This window comes from Pleurodeles waltl, chromosome 10 (assembly GCF_031143425.1).
Source record: "Pleurodeles waltl isolate 20211129_DDA chromosome 10, aPleWal1.hap1.20221129, whole genome shotgun sequence".
NCBI lineage: Eukaryota > Metazoa > Chordata > Amphibia > Caudata > Salamandridae > Pleurodeles > Pleurodeles waltl.
The window spans coordinates 326,399,955-326,412,204 of NC_090449.1; the positions used below are offsets into that span (position 1 = coordinate 326,399,955).

At 48.7% G+C, this 12,250-nt stretch overlaps 4 non-coding genes across 4 annotated transcripts; all 4 read right to left on the reverse strand.

The window, feature by feature from the left end:
- Positions 1 to 1,811: 1,811 nt before the first annotated feature.
- TRNAV-CAC (transfer RNA valine (anticodon CAC)) lies at positions 1,812 to 1,884 on the reverse strand. The gene has a single exon. It is a non-coding gene; the product is annotated as a tRNA-Val (tRNA).
- A 3,081-nt stretch (positions 1,885 to 4,965) lies between these two features.
- Positions 4,966 to 5,077, reverse strand: TRNAL-CAA (transfer RNA leucine (anticodon CAA)). Its single transcript has 2 exons — positions 5,040 to 5,077; positions 4,966 to 5,011 (listed from the first exon to the last, which is right to left on the reverse strand). It is a non-coding gene; the product is annotated as a tRNA-Leu (tRNA).
- Positions 5,078 to 8,526: 3,449 nt separating this feature from the next.
- TRNAL-CAA (transfer RNA leucine (anticodon CAA)) lies at positions 8,527 to 8,638 on the reverse strand. Its single transcript has 2 exons — positions 8,601 to 8,638; positions 8,527 to 8,572 (listed from the first exon to the last, which is right to left on the reverse strand). It is a non-coding gene; the product is annotated as a tRNA-Leu (tRNA).
- A 765-nt stretch (positions 8,639 to 9,403) lies between these two features.
- Positions 9,404 to 9,475, reverse strand: TRNAP-AGG (transfer RNA proline (anticodon AGG)). The gene has a single exon. It is a non-coding gene; the product is annotated as a tRNA-Pro (tRNA).
- Between the last annotated feature and the right edge of the window lie 2,775 nt (positions 9,476 to 12,250).

Below are 12,250 nucleotides of genomic sequence, written 5' to 3' on the forward strand. Positions count from 1 at the left end.
ACTGGAACCACCACACTATGAAAACAGACACACCTGCTTGCTTTATGTGGCTATGCATTGGACTGGGATGCAAGGATGAGGGCCAATGTTCATGACGCTCAAAGCTGAGCCTTCCGGAACACGATCTCTTCCCTTGGAAGAAAGGAACTGGGATCACTTTCATTCCAAGAGGTGATTTCAGAACTGGACCCGAAATTACCATGGAGAAGCACTGTGCATTTAATGTTCCTACGAGCACTGCTGCTCCAGCACAGAAAAGCAGTTGCAAAGAAATCTCGCATACCTTCATGATGCTGAACCGCCTCGACGCCAGTATAAAGCATGTATTGCATTGCAACATGACATCTTACAAGAGTGAAAAGCATAAATACTCCTGTTTAAAACACAGACTGAACCTATAAAGGTAGGGGTTTGTCTGGGATTTGAACCGAGGTCCTCTCACACCCGAAGCGAGAATCATACCCCTATACCAACTAGACTGCCGCTGCATAGTCATTTGAAACATCTTCTGAAGCGTCTTTCCGAAAAGCAGGGCCATTTGGAGGCTCTCTCTCTCTAAGCGTGCCATAGCAATTGATGTTTTCTGTCAAGGATTTTTTGTTTGTCTCTAGCAAGGCAAGAGGTAGTCAAAATGCCCTGTGCCAGTGAGCTGAACTAGGGCACTGATGTGAAAAGCAGACCCTTTCTGGTAGTTGTAACCCGCTGCAAGTCATGCAGACTTCCCAACCAGAAGCACTGAAGGGCCTGCTAGCTCTTGAGCCAGAGGAGCATGCCTCTTGGATTCAAGCACACTTGCTCGATCAGCGCTCGATCAGGCGAGATTTATATTAGTGGCTCATAGGCCTGAAACACTCACCTGGGAGACGCAGGGTGGCTGATTTCCCGGAATGGCCCTTGATGGGGAAATCACCTCCTTTCCCCCGCCTCATTTCAGAATTGTGTGCTAGTCGCAAGACAGTGTTCAGGGGTTCATGGGTACTGCCTACTCCCAGCTGCCTCTCTGTCTTCTTCATGTAAATTGCAAGTCACGAGGAGGCACCATTGCCAATATGCTCCGCCCACCTAACGAAGAAACCTAGTTTGAGCTTGTCTGCCTGTGTTGTTGCAGGGGCAGTGTCTTCTTTGCCCAAAAGGTGGCAGGAGAGCCTCACTTCAAACGATAGAATCAACTGCTTAAGTAGAAACCAGCATGGTAGTTACTGTCTAAAAGTGCAGCTCTAACAGAAGGTGTGCCTGAGACGCCCCTTCCAGTAATACACAGAATTTTGATTGAGGGCCCAGCCGATGGGTTGGTGGATTTCTCCTCACATGCCACAGCAGCTTCCAAAGATAGTGGTGTGAGGAGCTGGCTCTGCAAGCAGAGCAAGATTTAAGGGAAGAAAATACACCTGTCAGAAGTGGGATTTGAACCCACGCCTCCATGAAGAGACCAGAAGGCTCAGCTTCACTGAAGATCAAGCTCTCTTGAGTCTGGCACCTTAGACCACTCGGCCATCCTGACAGCCAAAACAGTGTGCAGGTCGGACTCTTCAGTCTGCACTTGTTGATTTTGCCGCTTGCAATGTTCCTATCAAAGTCACAGCTTTAAAGGCCCCACAATATAACATGGCCAAGAAAAAAAAAAAAAAACAGAACAAGAAACAATGCACATGCACGACCACCGAGGGATGCAGATAACTTTTTAGCGTCCTGCAATAGTAAAGCACGTTTTACACAGGTCACAAGTTTTTAAAGGTCATTTCTGTCTAAGTGTGCATTGAGAGAGACTGAGGTTTTAGGGAGCAAACACAAAAGCTGCTGCTGCTGCCAAGTGTTTCTGCCCAGTCTCGAACCGGGGACCTTTCGCGTGTGAGGCGAACGTGATAACCACTACACTACAGAAACAAGCTTGCTGGTTTGACTGAAGGAGCACAGTTCCCCTCATATGTTTGCACGATTTCCTCTATACTTTATCAGCAGTTGCTCGGAATGCGAGGGGTAAGTGTGAAAATTGCAGCTGTGTCAGCCAGCATGCATACACTCAGACGTCCTGAAAAATCCCACAGCTGCGGGCAGAGACAGACAAATATCTGATGCCTAAATGCCAGGAAGGAGAGCCTGTGAAATCATCACACAGGGCGCACTGAGAGCAAGCAGGAAGGAAGCCAAGGCATTGTAATCCATTTTTCGCCTGAGGCAAAAAATATGTTTTGCGCAACAATGCTTCGAGTGGAATGAGAAATGTTGAGGGGTTGTGTATTTTGAGCAGGATTTGATTGTTTTCCGCTAAAATGGGCTCGTCCGGGATTTGAACCTGGGACCTCTCGCTCCCTAAGCGACAATCATACCCCTAGACCAACGAGCCTGGGCACAGAAATGCAACGGCTCCGACCCTGCTCGGAGGGTTGGTGACAGAGAGTGGGAGACTACATCCCAAAGCAAGAAACTGCACATGGTGCTCTCTTCTGCAGTACGACTAGAGTCATTTGCATGGTCTTCATCGAACATGACATAAAAAGCCTCTATCCTTTAGACATTTTGGCCCAGATTTACAAGAAAATGACTAAGCGCGACGCTGTGCCAAATTTGCAAGCCCCACGCGCCGTCATTTTCAAAATGCAGGGAAGCGTCGTATTTAGTAGAATACAGCGCACCCCTGTGCTTCCCCCTGCGCCAGCTCTAAATTAGCTGCTGAGCGCCAACGCAGCCGTTCTTGCACCATGGTACAAGGATGACTGCGTTGAGGGGGAAATTGTTTTTGTGCAGGAAGGGACACCTTCCTGCCCCAAAAAAAAATCTTCAATGGTGATTTGCTCTTACTTCTATGTGTGCTGCAGAATGCATCACACATAGAAAGAGCAAAAACAAGGAGAAATGAAAACATTTCTCCTCAGTGCGCCACTCTAACGACACCCCTGGGATGGCGTTGGATTTTGGTGCTGACGCAGATTTACGCCAACTCCTAAATCTGGAGCAGCATCAAAATGCTATGGTGTTGCTGTGGCACACTCCCAACAACACCCATTGCACGCCCCTTCCAGGGAACGCGCTGCGTGCTAAGGGGCCGTATTTACAAGGTGGTGTTAAGCCACAAAAAGTGGCTGAACGCCATCTTGTAAATACCGCGCAGTGCATAGTGCCACCGGGGCGTCACTAAAAGTGATGCTCCGGTGGCGATAGGGCCTTGTAAGTCTGGCACTTTATTTGCTCAAGGTGTGTGTTCTTGGTGAGGGCAGGAAAGCTATTTTCGCTCTCGTACCTTCCTTCCTTGGCTGGCTTGAATGCTGTAGGCTCAGGCTTCATTGCAAAGGTCAAACAGTGAGCAACTGACTGCCGTAAGCTGGCGCAACTCCTCTTGGTGAGCTGTGACAGATGCCCCAGGAGCGTAGTACCTCACGATGGTGAGGGATAGACACAGTCTCTTTTATCTCAGCTTGTCTGTCAGGTGAGGCAGGAAATGCAAATACTGTGAAAAAGCCCAGCGACTCGAACCAGGGACCTTTCGCATGTGAGGTGCGCATGATAACCACTACACTAGACAAACAGACACACTTGCCGGCTTGCTTCATGTGGCTATGCATTGTACTGGAACCACCACACTATGGAAACAGACACACCTGCTTGCTTTATGTGGCTATGCATTGGACTGGGATGCAAGGATGAGGGCCAATGTTCATGACGCTCAAAGCTGAGCCTTCCGGAACACGATCTCTTCCCTTGGAAGAAAGGAACTGGGATCACTTTCATTCCAAGAGGTGATTTCAGAACTGGACCCGAAATTACCATGGAGAAGCACTGTGCATTTAATGTTCCTACGAGCACTGCTGCTCCAGCACAGAAAAGCAGTTGCAAAGAAATCTCGCATACCTTCATGATGCTGAACCGTCTCGACGCCAGTATAAAGCATGTATTGCATTGCAACATGACATCTTACAAGAGTGAAAAGCAGAAATACTCCTGTTTAAAACACAGACTGAACCTATAAAGGTAGGGGTTTGTCTGGGATTTGAACCGAGGTCCTCTCACACCCGAAGCGAGAATCATACCCCTATACCAACTAGACTGCCGCTGCATAGTCATTTGAAACATCTTCTGAAGCGTCTTTCCGAAAAGCAGGGCCATTTGGAGGCTCTCTCTCTCTAAGCGTGCCATAGCAATTGATGTTTTCTGTCAAGGATTTTTTGTTTGTCTCTAGCAAGGCAAGAGGTAGTCAAAATGCCCTGTGCCAGTGAGCTGAACTAGGGCACTGATGTGAAAAGCAGACCCTTTCTGGTAGTTGTAACCCGCTGCAAGTCATGGACCCTTGCACCTTAGACTTCCCAACCAGAAGCACTGACGGGCCTGCTAGCTCTTGAGCCAGAGGAGCATGCCTCTTGGATTCAAGCACACTTGCTCAATCAGCGCTCGATCAGGCTCGATCAATATTAGTGGCTCATAGGCCTGAAACACTCACCTGGGAGACGCAGGGTGGCTGATTTCCCGGAATGGCCCTTGATGGGGAAATCACCTCCTTTCCCCCGCCTCATTTCAGAATTGTGTGCTAGTCGCAAGACAGTGTTCAGGGGTTCATGGGTACTGCCTACTCCCAGCTGCCTCTCTGTCTTCTTCATGTAAATTGCAAGTCACGAGGAGGCACCATTGCCAATATGCTCCGCCCACCTAACCAAGAAACCTAGTTTGAGCTTGTCTGCCTGTGTTGTTGCAGGGGCAGTGTCTTCTTTGCCCAAAAGGTGGCAGGAGAGCCTCACTTCAAACAATAGAATCAACTGCTTAAGTAGAAACCAGCATGGTAGTTACTGTCTAAAAGTGCAGCTCTAACAGAAGGTGTGCCTGAGACGCCCCTTCCAGTAATACACAGAATTTTGATTGAGGGCCCAGCCGATGGGTTGGTGGATTTCTCCTCACATGCCACAGCAGCTTCCAAAGATAGTGGTGTGAGGAGCTGGCTCTGCAAGCAGAGCAAGATTTAAGGGAAGAAAATACACCTGTCAGAAGTGGGATTTGAACCCACGCCTCCATGAAGAGACCAGAAGGCTCAGCTTCACTGAAGATCAAGCTCTCTTGAGTCTGGCGCCTTAGACCACTCGGCCATCCTGACAGCCAAAACAGTGTGCAGGTCGGACTCTTCAGTCTGCACTTGTTGATTTTGCCGCTTGCAATGTTCCTATCAAAGTCACAGCTTTAAAGGCCCCACAATATAACATGGCCAAGAAAAAAAAAAAAAAACAGAACAAGAAACAATGCACATGCACGACCACCGAGGGATGCAGATAACTTTTTAGCGTCCTGCAATAGTAAAGCACGTTTTACACAGGTCACAAGTTTTTAAAGGTCATTTCTGTCTAAGTGTGCATTGAGAGAGACTGAGGTTTTAGGGAGCAAACACAAAAGCTGCTGCTGCTGCCAAGTCTCGAACCGGGGACCTTTCGCGTGTGAGGCGAACGTGATAACCACTACACTACAGAAACAAGCTTGCTGGTTTGACTGAAGGAGCACAGTTCCCCTCATATGTTTGCACGATTTCCTCTATACTTTATCAGCAGTTGCTCGGAATGCGAGTGGTAAGTGTGAAAATTGCAGCTGTGTCAGCCAGCATGCATACACTCAGACGTCCTGAAAAATCCCACAGCTGCGGGCAGAGACAGACAAATATCTGATGCCTAAATGCCAGGAAGGAGAGCCTGTGAAATCATCACACAGGGCGCACTGAGAGCAAGCAGGAAGGAAGCCAAGGCATTGTAATCCATTTTTCGCCTGAGGCAAAAAATATGTTTTGCGCAACAATGCTTCGAGTGGAATGAGAAATGTTGAGGGGTTGTGTATTTTGAGCAGGATTTGATTGTTTTCCGCTAAAATGGGCTCGTCCGGGATTTGAACCTGGGACCTCTCGCACCCTAAGCGAGAATCATACCCCTAGACCAACAAGCCTGGGCACAGAAATGCAACGGCTCCGACCCTGCTCGGAGGGTTGGTGACAGAGAGTGGGAGACTACATCCCAAAGCAAGAAACTGCACATGGTGCTCTCTTCTGCAGTACGACTAGAGTCATTTGCATGGTCTTCATCGAACATGACATAAAAAGCCTCTATCCTTTAGACATTTTGGCCCAGATTTACAAGAAAATGACTAAGCGCGACGCTATGCCAAATTTGCAAGCCCCACGCGCCGTCATTTTCAAAATGCAGGGAAGCGCCGTATTTAGTAGAATACAGCGCACCCCTGTGCTTCCCCCTGCGCCAGCTCTAAATTAGCTGCTGAGCGCCAACGCAGCCGTTCTTGCACCATGGTACAAGGATGACTGCGTTGAGGGGGAAATTGTTTTTGTGCAGGAAGGGACACCTTCCTGCCCAAAAAAAAAATCTTCAATGGTGATTTGCTCTTACTTCTATGTGTGCTGCAGAATGCATCACACATAGAAAGAGCAAAAACAAGGAGAAATGAAAACATTTCTCCTCAGTGCGCCACTCTAACGACACCCCTGGGATGGCGTTGGATTTTGGTGCTGACGCAGATTTACGCCAACTCCTAAATCTGGAGCAGCATCAAAATGCTATGGTGTTGCTGTGGCACACTCCCAACAACACCCATTGCACGCCCCTTCCAGGGAACGCGCTGCGTGCTAAGGGGCCGTATTTACAAGGTGGTGTTAAGCCACAAAAAGTGGCTGAACGCCATCTTGTAAATACCGCGCAGTGCATAGTGCCACCGGGGCGTCACTAAAAGTGATGCTCCGGTGGCGATAGGGCCTTGTAAGTCTGGCACTTTATTTGCTCAAGGTGTGTGTTCTTGGTGAGGGCAGGAAAGCTATTTTCGCTCTCGTACCTTCCTTCCTTGGCTGGCTTGAATGCTGTAGGCTCAGGCTTCATTGCAAAGGTCAAACAGTGAGCAACTGACTGCCGTAAGCTGGCGCAACTCCTCTTGGTGAGCTGTGACAGATGCCCCAGGAGCGTAGTACCTCACGATGGTGAGGGATAGACACAGTCTCTTTTATCTCAGCTTGCCTGTCAGGTGAGGCAGGAAATGCAAATACTGTGAAAAAGCCCAGCGACTCGAACCAGGGACCTTTCGCATGTGAGGTGCGCATGATAACCACTACACTAGACAAACAGACACACTTGCCGGCTTGCTTCATGTGGCTATGCATTGTACTGGAACCACCACACTATGGAAACAGACACCTGCTTGCTTTATGTGGCTATGCATTGGACTGGGATGCAAGGATGAGGGCCAATGTTCATGACGCTCAAAGCTGAGCCTTCCGGAACACGATCTCTTCCCTTGGAAGAAAGGAACTGGGATCACTTTCATTCCAAGAGGTGATTTCAGAACTGGACCCGAAATTACCATGGAGAAGCACTGTGCATTTAATGTTCCTACGAGCACTGCTGCTCCAGCACAGAAAAGCAGTTGCAAAGAAATCTCGCATACCTTCATGATGCTGAACCGTCTTGACGCCAGTATAAAGCATGTATTGCATTGCAACATGACATCTTACAAGAGTGAAAAGCAGAAATACTCCTGTTTAAAACACAGACTGAACCTATAAAGGTAGGGGTTTGTCTGGGATTTGAACCGAGGTCCTCTCACACCCGAAGCGAGAATCATACCCCTATACCAACTAGACTGCCGCTGCATAGTCATTTGAAACATCTTCTGAAGCGTCTTTCCGAAAAGCAGGGCCATTTGGAGGCTCTCTCTCTCTAAGCGTGCCATAGCAATTGATGTTTTCTGTCAAGGATTTTTTGTTTGTCTCTAGCAAGGCAAGAGGTAGTCAAAATGCCCTGTGCCAGTGAGCTGAACTAGGGCACTGATGTGAAAAGCAGACCCTTTCTGGTAGTTGTAACCCGCTGCAAGTCATGGACCCTTGCACCTTAGACTTCCCAACCAGAAGCACTGACGGGCCTGCTAGCTCTTGAGCCAGAGGAGCATGCCTCTTGGATTCAAGCACACTTGCTCAATCAGCGCTCGATCAGGCTCGATCAATATTAGTGGCTCATAGGCCTGAAACACTCACCTGGGAGACGCAGGGTGGCTGATTTCCCGGAATGGCCCTTGATGGGGAAATCACCTCCTTTTCCCCGCCTCATTTCAGAATTGTGTGCTAGTCGCAAGACAGTGTTCAGGGGTTCATGGGTACTGCCTACTCCCAGCTGCCTCTCTGTCTTCTTCATGTAAATTGCAAGTCACGAGGAGGCACCATTGCCAATATGCTCCGCCCACCTAACCAAGAAACCTAGTTTGAGCTTGTCTGCCTGTGTTGTTGCAGGGGCAGTGTCTTCTTTGCCCAAAAGGTGGCAGGAGAGCCTCACTTCAAACGATAGAATCAACTGCTTAAGTAGAAACCAGCATGGTAGTTACTGTCTAAAAGTGCAGCTCTAACAGAAGGTGTGCCTGAGACGCCCCTTCCAGTAATACACAGAATTTTGATTGAGGGCCCAGCCGATGGGTTGGTGGATTTCTCCTCACATGCCACAGCAGCTTCCAAAGATAGTGGTGTGAGGAGCTGGCTCTGCAAGCAGAGCAAGATTTAAGGGAAGAAAATACACCTGTCAGAAGTGGGATTTGAACCCACGCCTCCATGAAGAGACCAGAAGGCTCAGCTTCACTGAAGATCAAGCTCTCTTGAGTCTGGCGCCTTAGACCACTCGGCCATCCTGACAGCCAAAACAGTGTGCAGGTCGGACTCTTCAGTCTGCACTTGTTGATTTTGCCGCTTGCAATGTTCCTATCAAAGTCACAGCTTTAAAGGCCCCACAATATAACATGGCCAAGAAAAAAAAAAAAAAACAGAACAAGAAACAATGCACATGCACGACCACCGAGGGATGCAGATAACTTTTTAGCGTCCTGCAATAGTAAAGCACGTTTTACACAGGTCACAAGTTTTTAAAGGTCATTTCTGTCTAAGTGTGCATTGAGAGAGACTGAGGTTTTAGGGAGCAAACACAAAAGCTGCTGCCAAGTGTTTCTGCCCAGTCTCGAACCGGGGACCTTTCGCGTGTGAGGCAAACGTGATAACCACTACACTACAGAAACAAGCTTGCTGGTTTGACTGAAGGAGCACAGTTCCCCTCATATGTTTGCACGATTTCCTCTATACTTTATCAGCAGTTGCTCGGAATGCGAGGGGTAAGTGTGAAAATTGCAGCGGTGTCAGCCAGCATGCATACACTCAGACGTCCTGAAAAATCCCACAGCTGCGGGCAGAGACAGACAAATATCTGATGCCTAAATGCCAGGAAGGAGAGCCTGTGAAATCATCACACAGGGCACACTGAGAGCAAGCAGGAAGGAAGCCAAGGCATTGTAATCCATTTTTCGCCTGAGGCAAAAAATATGTTTTGCGCAACAATGCTTCGAGTGGAATGAGAAATGTTGAGGGGTTGTGTATTTTGAGCAGGATTTGATTGTTTTCCGCTAAAATGGGCTCGTCCGGGATTTGAACCCGGGACCTCTCGCACCCTAAGCGAGAATCATACCCCTAGACCAACGAGCCTGGGCACAGAAACGCAACGGCTCCGACCCTGCTCGGAGGGTTGGTGACAGAGAGTGGGAGACTACATCCCAAAGCAAGAAACTGCACATGGTGCTCTCTTCTGCAGTACGACTAGAGTCATTTGCATGGTCTTCATCGAACATGACATAAAAAGCCTCTATCCTTTAGACATTTTGGCCCAGATTTACAAGAAAATGACTAAGCGCGACGCTGTGCCAAATTTGCAAGCCCCACGCGCCGTCATTTTCAAAATGCAGGGAAGCGCCGTATTTAGTAGAATACAGCGCACCCCTGTGCTTCCCCCTGCGCCAGCTCTAAATTAGCTGCTGAGCGCCAACGCAGCCGTTCTTGCACCATGGTACAAGGATGACTGCGTTGAGGGGCAAATTGTTTTTGTGCAGGAAGGGACACCTTCCTGCCCAAAAAAAAATCTTCAATGGTGATTTGCTCTTACTTCTATGTGTGCTGCAGAATGCATCACACATAGAAAGAGCAAAAACAAGGAGAAATGAAAACATTTCTCCTCAGTGTGCCACTCTAACGACACCCCTGGGATGGCGTTGGATTTTGGCGCTGACGCAGATTTACGCCAACTCCTAAATCTGGAGCAGCATCAAAATGCTATGGTGTTGCTGTGGCACACTCCCAACAACACCCATTGCACGCCCCTTCCAGGGAACGCGCTGCGTGCTAAGGGGCCGTATTTACAAGGTGGTGTTAAGCCACAAAAAGTGGCTGAACGCCATCTTGTAAATACCGCGCAGTGCATAGTGCCACCGGGGCGTCACTAAAAGTGATGCTCTGGTGGCGATAGGGCCTTGTAAGTCTGGTACTTTATTTGCTCAAGGTGTGTGTTCTTGGTGAGGGCAGGAAAGCTATTTTCGCTCTCGTACCTTCCTTCCTTGGCTGGTTTGAATGCTGTAGGCTCAGGCTTCATTTCAAAGGTCAAACAGTGAGCAACTGACTGCCGTAAGCTGGCGCAACTCCTCTTGGTGAGCTGTGACAGATGCCCCAGGAGCGTAGGACCTCACGATGGTGAGGGATAGACACAGTCTCTTTTATCTCAGCTTGCCTGTCAGGTGAGGCAGGAAATGCAAATACTGTGAAAAAGCCCAGCGACTCGAACCAGGGACCTTTCGCATGTGAGGTGCGCATGATAACCACTACACTACACAAACAGACACACTTGCCGGCTTGCTTCATGTGGCTATGCATTGTACTGGAACCACCACACTATGGAAACAGACACACCTGCTTGCTTTATGTGGCTATGCATTGGACTGGGATGCAAGGATGAGGGCCAATGTTCATGACGCTCAAAGCTGAGCCTTCCGGAACACGATCTCTTCCCTTGGAAGAAAGGAACTGGGATCACTTTCATTCCAAGAGGTGATTTCAGAACTGGACCCGAAATTACCATGGAGAAGCACTGTGCATTTAATGTTCCTACGAGCACTGCTGCTCCAGCACAGAAAAGCAGTTGCAAAGAAATCTTGCATACCTTCATGATGCTGAACCGTCTCGACGCCAGTATAAAGCATGTATTGCATTGCAACATGACATCTTACAAGAGTGAAAAGCAGAAATACTCCTGTTTAAAACACAGACTGAACCTATAAAGGTAGGGGTTTGTCTGGGATTTGAACCGAGGTCCTCTCACACCCGAAGCGAGAATCATACCCCTATACCAACTAGACTGCCGCTGCATAGTCATTTGAAACATCTTCTGAAGCGTCTTTCCGAAAAGCAGGGCCATTTGGAGGCTCTCTCTCTCTAAGCGTGCCATAGCAATTGATGTTTTCTGTCAAGGATTTTTTGTTTGTCTCTAGCAAAGCAAGAGGTAGTCAAAATGCCCTGTGCCAGTGAGCTGAACTAGGGCACTGATGTGAAAAGCAGACCCTTTCTGGTAGTTGTAACCTGCTGCAAGTCATGGACCCTTGCACCTTAGACTTCCCAACCAGAAGCACTGAAGGGCCTGCTAGCTCTTGAGCCAGAGAAGCATGCCTCTTGGATTCAAGCACACTTGCTTGATCAGCGCTCAATCAGGCTCGATCAGGCGAGATTTATATTAGTGGCTCATAGGCCTGAAACACTCACCTGGGAGACGCAGGGTGGCTGATTTCCCGGAATGGCCCTTGATGGGGAAATCACCTCCTTTCCCCCGCCTCATTTCAGAATTGTGTGCTAGTCGCAAGACAGTGTTCAGGGGTTCATGGGTACTGCCTACTCCCAGCTGCCTCTCTGTCTTCTTCATGTAAATTGCAAGTCACGAGGAGGCACCATTGCCAATATGCTCCGCCCACCTAACCAAGAAACCTAGTTTGAGCTTGTCTGCCTGTGTTGTTGCAGGGGCAGTGTCTTCTTTGCCCAAAAGGTGGCAGGAGAGCCTCACTTCAAACGATAGAATCAACTGCTTAAGTAGAAACCAGCATGGTAGTTACTGTCATAAAGTGCAGCTCTAACAGAAGGTGTGCCTGAGACGCCCCTTCCAGTAATACACAGAATTTTGATTGAGGGCCCAGCCGATGGGTTGGTGGATTTCTCCTCACATGCCACAGCAGCTTCCAAAGATAGTGGTGTGAGGAGCTGGCTCTGCAAGCAGAGCAAGATTTAAGGGAAGAAAATACACCTGTCAGAAGTGGGATTTGAACCCACGCCTCCATGAAGAGACCAGAAGGCTCAGCTTCACTGAAGATCAAGCTCTCTTGAGTGTGGCGCCTTAGACCACTCGGCCATCCTGACAGCCAAAACAGTGTGCAGGTCGGACTCTTCAGT